We start from the raw sequence: 13,167 nt of genomic DNA, 5'->3' as shown, positions 1-13,167 counted from the left end.
TATCGTACGTTGCGACTCGAGTTAACGATGAGATAGGTAACGACATTTGCTTGTGTATCGCGAGTCTTTGAACAAAGTTATACTGAAAATGAAGCAGGTATCGAAGAGGCGTATCGGGTATAGAAATGAATTTCTTGATAAAGCCTTTACGAATATTTAAAATTATCACTCCGAAATCTGATACTATTTTTAGAGATCGCTATAGTAATTTGATTCTGTATGAATAATTTTGAACGTATGATCAATGTTGGAATCGAATTCTCGCTAAATATATCGAGAAACGTATTGACTTTAGTTAAGGTTGATGAAGCTGCAGGAAGAGAAGAGAGACAAGCAAACGTATAAGATCGTGCGTGCGTGTATGTGAGAAATCAAGCTGGAGGATCGAAGGAAGCTTTTTAACGTTACGTAACAGCGTCTCTAGCAAAAAAGATAAAATCTTTCGGCGAACAGGCACCGGTAACTAACTTGCAACATTACTGTCGGCTAGAACTAAGCGGGAGTAGAATGAAAATGTCCAGGGGGGCCAATAATTAAGGTTAATTTTGCAATTAACCCCAGGCCGTTGCGCGAGCTTGTACGGTCATCAAAACCTCTATTCCTCCCCTTCTCGCATCCAGCCCATTTCCATACATTTTCTTGTTTTAATTTTCTTCCCCATCCTCTGTCTTCTGCCTGTCTTCTTTTCTACTCGCACCCCTTGCCCTAGTCCTGACTGCTTAACAAACTTCCACAACCTCGAGGAAGAACTTCTAACGCCGTTCAACGAGCTACAATTACTTCGCCCTGATTCTTGCCAACTTCTAATATCGAGACTAATTTTCCGCCTTGAGGGAAATTAATGTTCCACCGTTGCTCTCTCGCGAGATTCTAAAACGGAGCTAATTCGGCCGAGCCATGAATCTTAGAAACCTTTAGCAAAGCTGGCGCGATAAGATTCGTCGGTATCGTTCTCTCAAAGCAGCAGATAAATTAGAAAATGCATCACCAGGATAGGTCGCCTTCGCCGACAGAAAAATCGGAAAAGATCCCAACCGATGGCGGTGCGGCGGAACTGGTTTCACTCGCGTTCCTTCTTCCGCCTCTCTGATCATCCCTTTTCGTTTCCATCTCGGTTCTATCTACCCTTTTCCTTCCGTCTTATCCACGAAACGTCGTCTTCGAGCGTTTTTCCGATGGCCGACGACTCGACCTGCCGTTACGATCGCACCGAGGATGCTCCCATCCGGCAGATATGAGACTAGGGTCAAAGGAATCCCCGACACAAAGGCCCACATTGCGGAAGTGCAGAAGCTTTCAGCGAATTCGAACGTAGACGGCAAACACGTCGACGTGCAATGGTATAATCTGTTGAACAAGAAGCTGGCGAAGTTGCTCCAACGTTCGCCTGTGTGTGCAACCCGACCCACTTGTTGTCTCGTCATGGAAAACACGTTTAATGGACCGCTAATACACGTGGTGCGTTCTACCGCATCGGTTCACGGTCCTGTTCGACGACGATGACAGCGACCCGTGGAACTTCTGAAGGTTGTAGATCGTGAAAGTACGAGATACTTGATAATGTTACAAAAGCCAAAACGTCTAGCCGAAATTAATTTCTCATTGTAGGCAAACTAAAATATATAGAAATTTGTTGAAAATCAACAAACATCATGAGGAATTCTACTTTCTCGTATTTATCTCCTAATTTATCAGATCATTTTAATTCTTTCCGTGTTAATATCTCGCTCCATACGAAATCTCGATTGTACACAATTCAACGAGCAAACACTGAATTGTATTACACCTCGTTCGTATAAAGTAATACACGCGAGACTCGTAAAACAAGCATTGCGGAGAAATATCGCCGCGTCGAGGATGGTGTTACCAGAAGGGAGCGCGATTCCCTGGAATGGGAAACGGTCAAACACGAACTCCATCGTGGAACGTCACATGACAATGATGAACGATCCCGGACGAACGAGCCCGGAACAATCGCCTTTCCGAAACAACACGCCGATTAACCTATCAATGAGAATTAGCATTTTAATTGCCCACGTGGGTGTCCTGCAGCTCTTTCGTTGTAACTTAGCAAGCGCAGGGATCGCGACCTCACTACCGGCCGGAACAAAGAAACGGATTAATAAATTGGGTAATGGCCGTGCCCTGATGAATCGGTCGATTTCAAACAGGCAGTGGGACGACGACGTTGGTGAAGAAAATTTTAGACGCGAATGCGTGGGATAGAATGGGGCTGTTCTAATCAAGTAGCGGATAATAGAATTGCCAATGAATTCATAGCGGCCCTAAATTTGTGCCACGTCAACCGTATATTCAAGACAATTTCTCTTCTTACAGAAGGAAAACAATGCCAATTAATTTCTGCCATAAACCTGTGTTCTGGAAGTTTCAGTAAGCTGCTAACGATCTGGCTATCATTTCATCTAACGCATTTACGGATACGAGCACAAAGGTGCGGAGAAAGTAAAGGGAGGAGGGAGAGAAGCACGAGCTGAGAAAAGTACGTGGGAAGACAAACGTAACGAGGGATAAGAAAGCAACAGGAACAGACTAATGGAGGCAAGGAATAAAGGGTGGGAAGTAGGAGTAGGTGTACTCGAGTTTAAACTTGTACGAGGGCCACGGCTTTACGGAACACGTTCGAGGAATAAGAATTAGATTCAATTACCGGTGGGATTCAGCACGCGTCCAGTTGCATAAAGTTTGCCACCTAAATTGCTGTTCCGTGCAAGCCGTTGCGTTATTTTCCTACCAATTTGATGGCCTTCGAGCGACTCCAGACGCGTCAGTAGTATAACTCGTGCTTTCGTCAGACCGCTCGCACGGCCACTACTACTTACGGTTTACTGCATCGTCGAGTCTTTAAAGTGGTCGGATAATTTATGCGCATTTTCGAATTTCCAAATGGAAATCTCTCGATACCACCGTACGCTATTTCGAGGTAATATTACGCGAAACGACGTAACAAGGAGAGCACTGGAAGATTCTTAACGAGAAAGTTAAAGTTACCGATCAAATTTAAACTTGTCTACTCTCGGAAGTCAAGTCCTTACGCGCACAAGTCTGCATACATCGTTTCTCATTTCACTTTACGCGTATGCCACGATATTACGAATTTTGTAGACAAATTGTATTCTTTGCACGTTGCCGTAACCTCCGGGTGTTTCCCTACCATTGCACGACATCCGAGCTTCGATCGTGGAAAAAGTTTCCACTCACCTGTAAATTATTGAAAATACACAACACTGTATAGGAATTTTATGGAGAAATCAAAGGTGCGAAAATGCACAGAATATTCAAAGTATCGGATATTCAAGGAAGGCTATCATACTCGTTACAATATTTAATGAGTGAAAGCTCCTTAAATCCCGTCTTCTTAGTTCTCTTCGTAGATATATAAATTTACACAAACAATTCGCATAATTACCGCTATTCGATAATAATTACCGCTTTTAACCATCGTTTTCTTATTTACTCTTCGCTAACAGCGAAACTACTATAGCGTCCGCTTATGAACCGTAATGTGCATAAATTTTAAACATTCTTGAAGCTTCACAAGCGTTTACCCCTTCCCGTATGCCAACAAAGATCAAGTATCACCGTTGACGTTGAATCCCCTTTAATTAGGGTCCAAGCTGGTTTTCTTCGAGGAACGAGACCGTTTACCGAGAGATTAGGTTTCGTCGTTAGAACAGAGACAATTAGCGCGAGGCCAGGCACGTTTCAAAGAAATTTAACGCGAGTCGGCAACCCTGTGACATGTAGGTACTTACGCGTGCGGGAAACGCGCTCGTTACAGGCAACACGGCGTGTGCCACGAAAAGCTGCAAGTTGACACGAGTATCGCAACACGAGTGTACGTGGCATCGTTTGTAGGGAACGAGCGTTCGTGCACACCTTGATAAAGCCGGTAGAAAACCTTGGTCGACGTTGCAAATGGATTTCCAGAGGTATCGTATCCGCTGGCCCTCGAATTCTAGCTGGAAAGCGATGAATAACATCAGGTAGAATATCATGGATATGTTTTCTCGATATACCTGTATGTAACGTAAGTCATTGAACCCTGCACATCGAACGACTACGTTGATCGTGAGTCTTGCGACATCGTTGAATATTTGCGAGAGTTTTCAAGCTTTCCGCTTTCGTTACACAACGTGTCCGGGTCACACGAGGCAAATTTTACACACGTAACGTCGTTATCCGAATTATTGAGTTCCCTGCAGCAATTTTGAGCTTTAGAACCTTGTTACAAACTGTTTCATAATGGTCCAGAACATATTCCAACGGTATAAGCTCCGTAACAATATTACCAGCGTTGAAACTAAACATTGCCATTTTTAGTCTTCGAACGTTGTTGGAACGCTGAACTTTGTAACAACGTCGAAAGTCCGGTTATAAAAGATAGGCTAGTAATACGGAATATCTATTTTATTTTCTTACTTGAAGAGAGTTTCAGGATATACCAAGAAAAGACAAAGAGCGAACGACTTTAGGAGAATTTCCTAAATTTCATACAAGTTGCCTTTTTCTTTTATTCTTCCTATGGAAAATCTACAGGTTGAACAATAACGTATAATATCGGCCAGTGTTATTTTAAAGCAAAACGAGTTACGAAACTTGCTACTAGACTAGTTCGTTGCGCTACTTTTGCGTATATAACTTAACGTTGTAACATTAGACCGGATTACAGCCAGTTTTTCTAGCTCGGAAGATTTTGCAGCAACGTTTTGTCGACATAAAAGCGACTAGCAGAATTAAACACCTGCGTCCGATAATTTCGTATCTTGCAACATTTCCGAGTATCTTGCATCAAGCACGAGCATCGCAACGAGGTTTGCTTTTCATCAGTTCCGTGGCATTGATCCGCATCGTGAATGGAGGGCGTTAGATATCGGTTATTGCCGTTGCGTTTGGGCCTCTGTCGACCATGATCGATCGACAGGGTAGCAGAGCGTAAAGATAAACGTCTACAGGGGTCTATGAAGTGGTTGAAAAACCAGCTAAGAGCTACCCGCCGTCCATCACCGTCCGCCGTTCCACCGAATTTTCCAAATACATATTTTCGCAGTGTATAAAATGCAAAGCGATACTAATTAAAAAAGACAAGCGATTGGAAAAGAAATAGAAGTCGAGCTGGCACAATGCTGTCGCGGCATTGGCTAGACGGGATTCAACGTAGCGTACAATAAGCTTTATCGCGAAATACAACCACGGCGGTACGAAAGAGGGTGGAAGAGGATCACGGCGAACAGTCTGTTATTATTTACAATTCATATGCGCGCATAATGCAACGCGAACAAAGGGTGAGATTCAGAGCAGCGCGGCGTATGTCACATTTATCGCCAACGAAGAGCCCATGCATGTATCGTCGTTGGAAGCGAGCTACGTATTTAAATATTAAAGTAATTCACCCTGTATATCTTCGTACATAACGAAGCAAAATAGGGAAGGTGCACAAGGAATGAGTTTCTGTAAGCCGTGTGCGCGCGATTATCGAAAAGGATCGGTGGCGTAATGATTTGATGTTTGTCTCGGATAGATACACGGCTAACCGACTAATGTTTCTGTACGGTAAAGTGGATGGAATTACTCGTAATTTGGTAATGAGCGCTGCGAAACGGCAGTAAGAATCAGCATAACCCACATCACGTAGCCGCGGTCATATGCGTAATGCAATGCGCGTAATGCACGCATTATAACAATAGAATCTACCGATGCTTAGCTTGTTTGCCGATGAGCGTATACGTGGCGTCGGCGCGTGTAATACGGATATATTAGCCGGTACCTTGGTAAGCTAAATCCTTGTAACAACGACTTCCATCTTGCAACAAAAATAATATACGTTACACAGTATTTGCATAATGGAAATGATCGAATTTACGTAGAGCGAATTGCAAGTGTATGAAATAAAGCGTTGAAAGATGAAAATACAAGGTCTTTCGAGTAACTGGGCCGAGCTACTAGCCGAGCTAGTATATCTGGAAAACGGTTACAGGTGACAAGAAGAAAAAATATCACGGGACGAAATTAAATAGCGGGGCTAGTTAAGAGTTGCAGTTGAATTAAGAGAATTAAAATCCAGAGTCCAGATTAAATGTCCGTGCGACTCAGAGTGAAAGAGTAAACGTATCAACGAAATGTTTTATTTTACGAAACGAGCGTAACGCGTTACGTGTCAAATCCTTACACGTCGTAATTTTGCAATTTTATGGATGATTAGACCAGTCGCATGATACGTCAAACGAAGACATCAGAAAATCGCTGAATTACTATACCGAGTGAGGTGCAAGAACACAGTGCAAAATATAAATATCGAATCGATCAGCATATTAATAAAACGGCAATTGACTGATACACACCCATTAACAAAAGACCTTCGTTATATATATTTATATTGTTCTAATTATATATACATATGTCATATATTCTATGAGTATACTGTACCATACATCGCATTATGAAATGACACGATATGAAAGGATGAGTACGAGTGAGCAAAAATATATAAAACGCATAAGTAGTTTCTAACGTCAAAGGAACAAAGTGTAACTATATGAATGGAGTTAATAAAAGAAAAAATGATAATTTTGCTATCTTTGTACGGTGTACGTTCGCAATAAATGTCGTACAATTAGCCTGCATAGATTCTAATCTAGAAGATTCTAGAAGATCTAATCAGAATAGTTATTCTATCCATAAATAAGTAAACGACGTTTTTTCTGGTTCAAATCGACCTTGGAAAATCTCGGCTCGCCATTTACAGCGACTAATGGTAAACGGTAACCCAGTGGACAACGAAACGAGCTTGCAAGCCGGTAGTATCAGCGATCCTGATGAAACCGCGGAGTCGAAATCGGTCCGACGTCCATTATGCCTGGCCAACGGGCTAAAAGAGCCGCGGGTGGACATCATTTTCGGCTAAGTACACACCCGATAAGGTTGAACGATCTGCTCATTGCCATTGTCGTTGTCACGTGGAATCGCGCCGCTGTAAACTGTTTACGATCCTGATGTTCTGTGGCACGAGCGCGCGCTCACACACGCAGCTCGCACGTGCACGAGGCTTACGACCGATCGACGAACACGTTCACCTGACAGGGACATGGGTCCATCCATCCGGCCATCCGTAGAAAATTTGCGGAGGCGTGATACTCGCTTGATCGTGAGCAATTCCCTTACACGTGGATGGTTCGCGACTCATCTTCGATCAGTCTCGTCGATTCTAACTAAATAGACAAATAACCAATCTACTTTGCTTCTCTTCTCTTTTCCTTCGATACGGTTGCTCGCCTTCTACCTAACCGCCGTTGTTATCGTCGCTGCGGATGTAATTAACTGCCTCAACGTGGACGAGTAATAGACGGAGAGAATCGAAGGCTAATGGCGAGACTGGCGTAATTTAGAGCGCGATTACCCTGTACGAGGCATCGAGGAAGAAGTTTAAAGGATTACGATACTCCGTTTATTTCGTAGCCGTATTACCCAGCCGAGACATTTCACACTGAATTTTAATATACTTATTTAGTTGCTGTCGATAACCCTGTGAAGGATATATATAGGATTATCTAGTCGATGCTTGGCCCGAGGAAAACTTTCAAAGAAGGAACGAGTCGAGACTGTTTATAGAAAATTCGAGTCTGGTCAATGTTCGAACTTATTTCCGATGTACTGTCAATGTATCATCAACCACTCTGAATCGAAATCTGTTGAAAAGATCGTTTTGAGCATTTATCAAGCAGGTATCGGTTTCATATACGTTTGAAATAAAAACTGTTATTAAAAACTGTTCAGTTTCGATGCGGATGCCATTTTTTTATTTAACGTACATACTATTTGTTGAAGTGGTTACCACTTCTAAGAAAACTCTACGTCTGGTCTTTTTAGTTTTCTCAAGCACCGAAGCCATCGACAGCGCGTAGACAAAAGACTGCGACGAAGACAGACCATAAACAGTAGACAGGCGACGTTGGCTTCGGGGTTTTCAATTATTGGGTAACACAGCTAGCGTGCGGATCTGGACCAGCTCAAATTGTATTCTTACTTATAATTACACTTCTATTTAAATATATTTTCTGCCTTACAATCTATCCACGAGTTTTCTCTGTTTACACATCGAATAACCTCAACGCTATTACGATAAACTATTTTTCAGATACGTCCTCTTCACTCGATGTTACTGGCAACGTTACTGGCAATATGCGCACGTAATTTCCATACGTGGCTCTAATTCGATGCCCGCCAATCGTCCGACGTATAATCGCGATCTTCTTGCAATAACGCGTCAAACAGATTGAATCGCTTGGAGTAAAAGGTCCGTTCTCTCGAGACACCCTGTATGTCGGTCGTGGGATTCAAATCTGACCTGTCAGTATGCGAATCGCATAGCCGAGTGACGCGCATGAACGAAACGACGCGGGTGTATATTGACGTTACCACGCGGCTCTCTACGAAGGAAAAAGAGGCAAAAAGAGAAGAGAAGCGCTTCTGTACCGTGTAACCCGGTGGAACGTGGAATCGGTAGGGCATCGTCGAGGGTTTTGATTTTATTTGCGTGCACGTCGCCACCCAGACTCTTGTTCCCGTGCATCGCACGGACGAAATTCCGTGCCGGTGGCGAAAACCGCCTCTACCCAATGCTTCTCCTTTCTCGTCATTTCTGTCGTTTTATTTAGTTCTCTCGTCCTGTCCCGTTTGCCCGTCGCTTTTTCCGTTGCCCACGTCTCTGATTTTGGCCTCGTTAACCACCGCAGGTTGGCTACCGTACGTGGTGGATAATGAATTCCGGTCCGCGGTGATTTGGCTTAGAATTTCGCCTGGAATTCTTTCCATAGAACTTCGCTTCACCGGTTATATGAAAAATGCTTTGAAAACTTTATGGATGATTTTTTAATCATCCGTGGTGTGAATATATCATGATATCGGTGAATAGGGTAGAACATACATAGATCGTTTTTATTATTAAAGTGAAAGGCCAGAAGTTTTCAGATATTCCACGATAAATGTACAATTCTAGCGAAACTTATTTTACGTTTCCTCAATGTGGATCGCAGAACGCGTTAAGTAGATTTCACGAGAAAAGAATCACTCGCTGAAAGAACGTAAACAGAAGCTGACCTGGAAATTCATATAATTTACGTTACGAATGAATTATTGCCAGACAGCACAACAGTCGAGAATCACGCGTGATCGTCATACTTTTGTGACAAATCGCACGAGAAACGACGACGAGCTCGCAACGAGCACGTCTCTGTCTCAGTTCAAAAACTCAACGCTACCGACTAACTGATCTTCTTGGGAATTAACAGCGGCCTTGACGAGGAAGGAAGAACATGGCTGTGCGAAAAGAACAGCTCGATGCTGACATAATCGTCTGAATCACCGATTAAGACCAATTAGACCGCTGGCTGTCGGTTGGCTCGTACGTGTTCCTCTCGACTATGCCTCGTTTCACCAACTTAGGCTGCTCGTCATTACGTTTATGTCACGTCGTCGCGTTATTTTGTCGCGTGTCTCCGCTTTCCTTCCTTTTTCTTGGCAGCAGGAAAAAGTTGAACGTATATGACTTGCCAGGCAGAAACAGGGGATCATTTATCACGGAGACACCTGGCAAGAAAAAGCTCCGATGTATTTAAATTACAAATATCGAACACTTGTAGGACAACGCGCGTCAAGAATACCGCTATTGATTTCTTTGTGAAACAGAGGAAAACTCGCATCGATTGCTATAGAAATTCTTCAGGAAATAATGCTTTACCGTTTCATAAAGCGTTTAATTAGATCGTCGGGAACAGGTATCAAACTCACCGATGTCGTCTTGAATTTTCCTCGTAGAAATAAATTGGACGAGACGAGGCAATTCCTCTGGTGAGAAGGGGAGGTGAAAAGGAAAGAAGCAACGTTGAGAAACGAACAACAGCAATTCTATCAAAAGATATTTACAATTATTAATCGAACATACGCGCTCAATTTCGATCGAGAGTCTTCGTCGAATCGAGGGCGAGCAATTCGATAACCAATAACCGATTCTAACCGATTCTGAAAGAAGAGGAAACGAAAGAGAAGCACTCGTAGGGCGCAAGAAAAATTGTTTATCTGGTCGCGGTTACGCGGTGGACATTGATAAAAATGTTAGCTGCGCCAAACAGTACGGGGATACGCTGGAAAGAGGAAGAACGACGAAACTGGATCCATGAAACAAGGAAAAAAATTGTTGTTCTCAACAATACCGGAGGAAAGATAAAGCCTCTCCATACTGGACCATATCTGCCGGCTTTTTCTCCATTTTCAAGAGAAAATGAAAATGGTCGACTACCACGGCGTTGATCCGGAGCATGCATTCCCGTTCCTTCGAGAATTCATTGTTACCCAACATCTATTATAATTAATCGGAAATTAGCCAGCCGGTTCCGAATATTCGGATCATTTTCAAAAGATTTTCGGCAGTCCGTAGCTCGTTGATCCGAGCGTAACGGCCTTCTCGGTATTCGTAGAATGTGCACAACCCACCCCTTAATCCGGTTAGATGTAATTAACCGATGCAAGTTGCGCAACGAGCACTCGGATGCGGCCGCGAGTTGGTCACCCCGCATAATCTTGCGAGAACGTAGAAACAAATTTAATTAATATCCCTGCATGCTCGTGCACACGGCTGCCGCCAATTACTTACGCCGTTTAATAAGACGAGATTAATCGTGTTAGCACGGTCGATGTACATCGCGAAATAAATTTCGAACACGCGCGACAAAATTGTAACGAATCGTGCGACTGTGCATCTGTCTGCGCGTTAAGTTGAGTGACCAACGCGACAGGATTGTGTTTCGTGGCGAAATCTCGAAGAGAACTCGTACGTTCTACGTTTCTTCGTCGCGTCTCACTGATTCGATGCAGCCGTGTGACTTTTAACGTTAATGAAGAAGAGAAATCGTCGGAGAACTGAGCGCGGTAGTTTTCAAAAGTGCATTTTCGCTGATTCATCTTCATCGATGGTGGTTGTATACTATACAGGGTGGTTGGCGACTGGTGGTGCAAGCGGAAAGGGGGTGGTCCTACGCGAAAGAAGAAGTCGAAAATATAGAATAAAAATTTTTTTTCAGTTTTTCCATCGAGACAACGATCTACAGTGAGATCAGTTATAACGCAGCGTACGCGTACCGAGCGAAAATTCAAAGTCGATTTTCTCGAAAACAAAGCGTCAAACGACAAATTTTTATTCTATATTTTCGACTTCTTTTTTCGCGTAGAATCGCCCCCTATCCGCTTGTACCACCAGTTACCAACTGGTATATTGGGTTGGCAACTAAATGACAAAACCCGCAATCGCTTAGTCGCCAACCCAATAGATAGTGAAATTTGCGTTGTGCGACGCGCGGACGTTTCTAGGATCTGCACATTGCTGTGACAAGATCCACGTAACGATACGACGAATTACGAGAATGATCCTCGAAATGTACAAAGAGCGATGATAACGAATGACGGAATTAAGATACTCGGCACTGCACGCGCGATTAACAGACCGCGAATTTTTATTCACATTTATATTCTTACGAAGACAATTACTCGAGGCTGGTGGTTGAGACATAAAAAATTCTCGAGCACCGCGGCGCAGTCGAACGTGTTCCGTTTATTCGAATCGTACAAGATCGGCGAAATGACCTGTTCTCTGCGAATTCTCAAGCTTCTTCTATAGAAATATAAGCAGAAAAGATCGGGTTGACCGCGGGGAAACGCGGTTAGCAACAGAAGAGAGATTTCTGGGGTGAAAATGCAGCGCGTTCTCGAGCAAGCGATATTTGCTCGAGGGTTGAAACGGAGGCACAGCGCGCAGAAAAACATCGGCAGAAGTGGCATCAACAGGTTCCAATGGGAGGGGAAGTTTCCAGAAGCGCACGGCAATTGTGGTGGAGGTTCGCGTGAAATGTTCTGCAACTCTCTGGAGGCGTTTGCATTGGTTGTTTCTCGCGTTGATGCCAGGTCCAAGCCTTAGACTGCTTTTAATTAATCCACCGATGACATTTCACTGGGGAAAATCGCAATTACCAAGAACCAACTCGGAGAACCGTGTCTCCGCAAACTCCTAACCGAACGATTTATCATTTGTAACGACGAATATCGTTCTACCGCGTATCTCGCCGTTTTAATTTTACCTATGTTCTTTAACAAAATAATTTATACGTATGTTGCACGCGAATTAAACAAGGAATTTCGGAAATTCCAATTGTAGAATCGTGTGACACCGTCCGTATATGAAAACGAATAACAACAAAATGAAATTATCACAGGAATGTGATATTGTTGAGAACAGTGATAGAGAAACGTCGCGATATCGAAACCGATTTCGATCTCCATTTGCCATTGATGGAGAGAGAAACGATCGTTTTAATACAGCGAATACATGTAATTTTAATCAAAGGAAATTTGAAAGCTCGATCGATAGAGTAAGTAACTATTAAGTGGAATTATTACTGGCGAAAAAGGCTCGTTAGAAAGCGGTTACTACGGAGACGATGATCGTAAAATCGATGATACAAATTCGCAACAATGAGAATCTTGGCCGTGGCGAACGATAAAACGTGGCGTTTATTATTCATTACGCTTTTATTGTTCGATCATCGCCGATGATTCCGCAGACGGGGAATTAAAACTTCGCCCACTGCCAGGAATAGGTAATTCCGGTCGTTTTAACGACACCGTTAATCCTGGCGACACGAGAGGTGGAGCGCAGATGTAAAGAAAACCAAGGCGAAGCGTAAATCTTCGCGAAGATGAAACCGCAATAAACTACTCCGTTCAAGGGAACATTAAGGGTGAACTTTGGTCGTGCATAAACCTTCATATTTCCTCTTTTATTTGGCGCACGTTTCGCAAATATGCATACCGTTTACGGAAACGAAGAGATCGATTATAGAATTAAAAATATCGTTCTTCCTATGGAAATACGCTCGGATGGAATTAAATAATATCGTTAAATAGTAATGTGAAATAATACCACGATGGAGAAATGATCTGCGACGTGGCATTGCAAAATATCGAATGGATGCGAAACGGTGTGTCTGATTAAAATTCAATATGAATAAATATGGTCGTATCGCGTGAATATCGAACATAAACGATTAAAGATTCTAGGAAAATAATCCATTCGCGATTCATGAAATTATCTTAATGCGCGTA

This window comes from Bombus huntii, chromosome 5, assembly GCF_024542735.1.
Source record: "Bombus huntii isolate Logan2020A chromosome 5, iyBomHunt1.1, whole genome shotgun sequence".
NCBI classification, from domain to species: Eukaryota; Metazoa; Arthropoda; class Insecta; order Hymenoptera; family Apidae; genus Bombus; species Bombus huntii.
Note: the sequence above shows the minus strand (reverse complement) of the source record.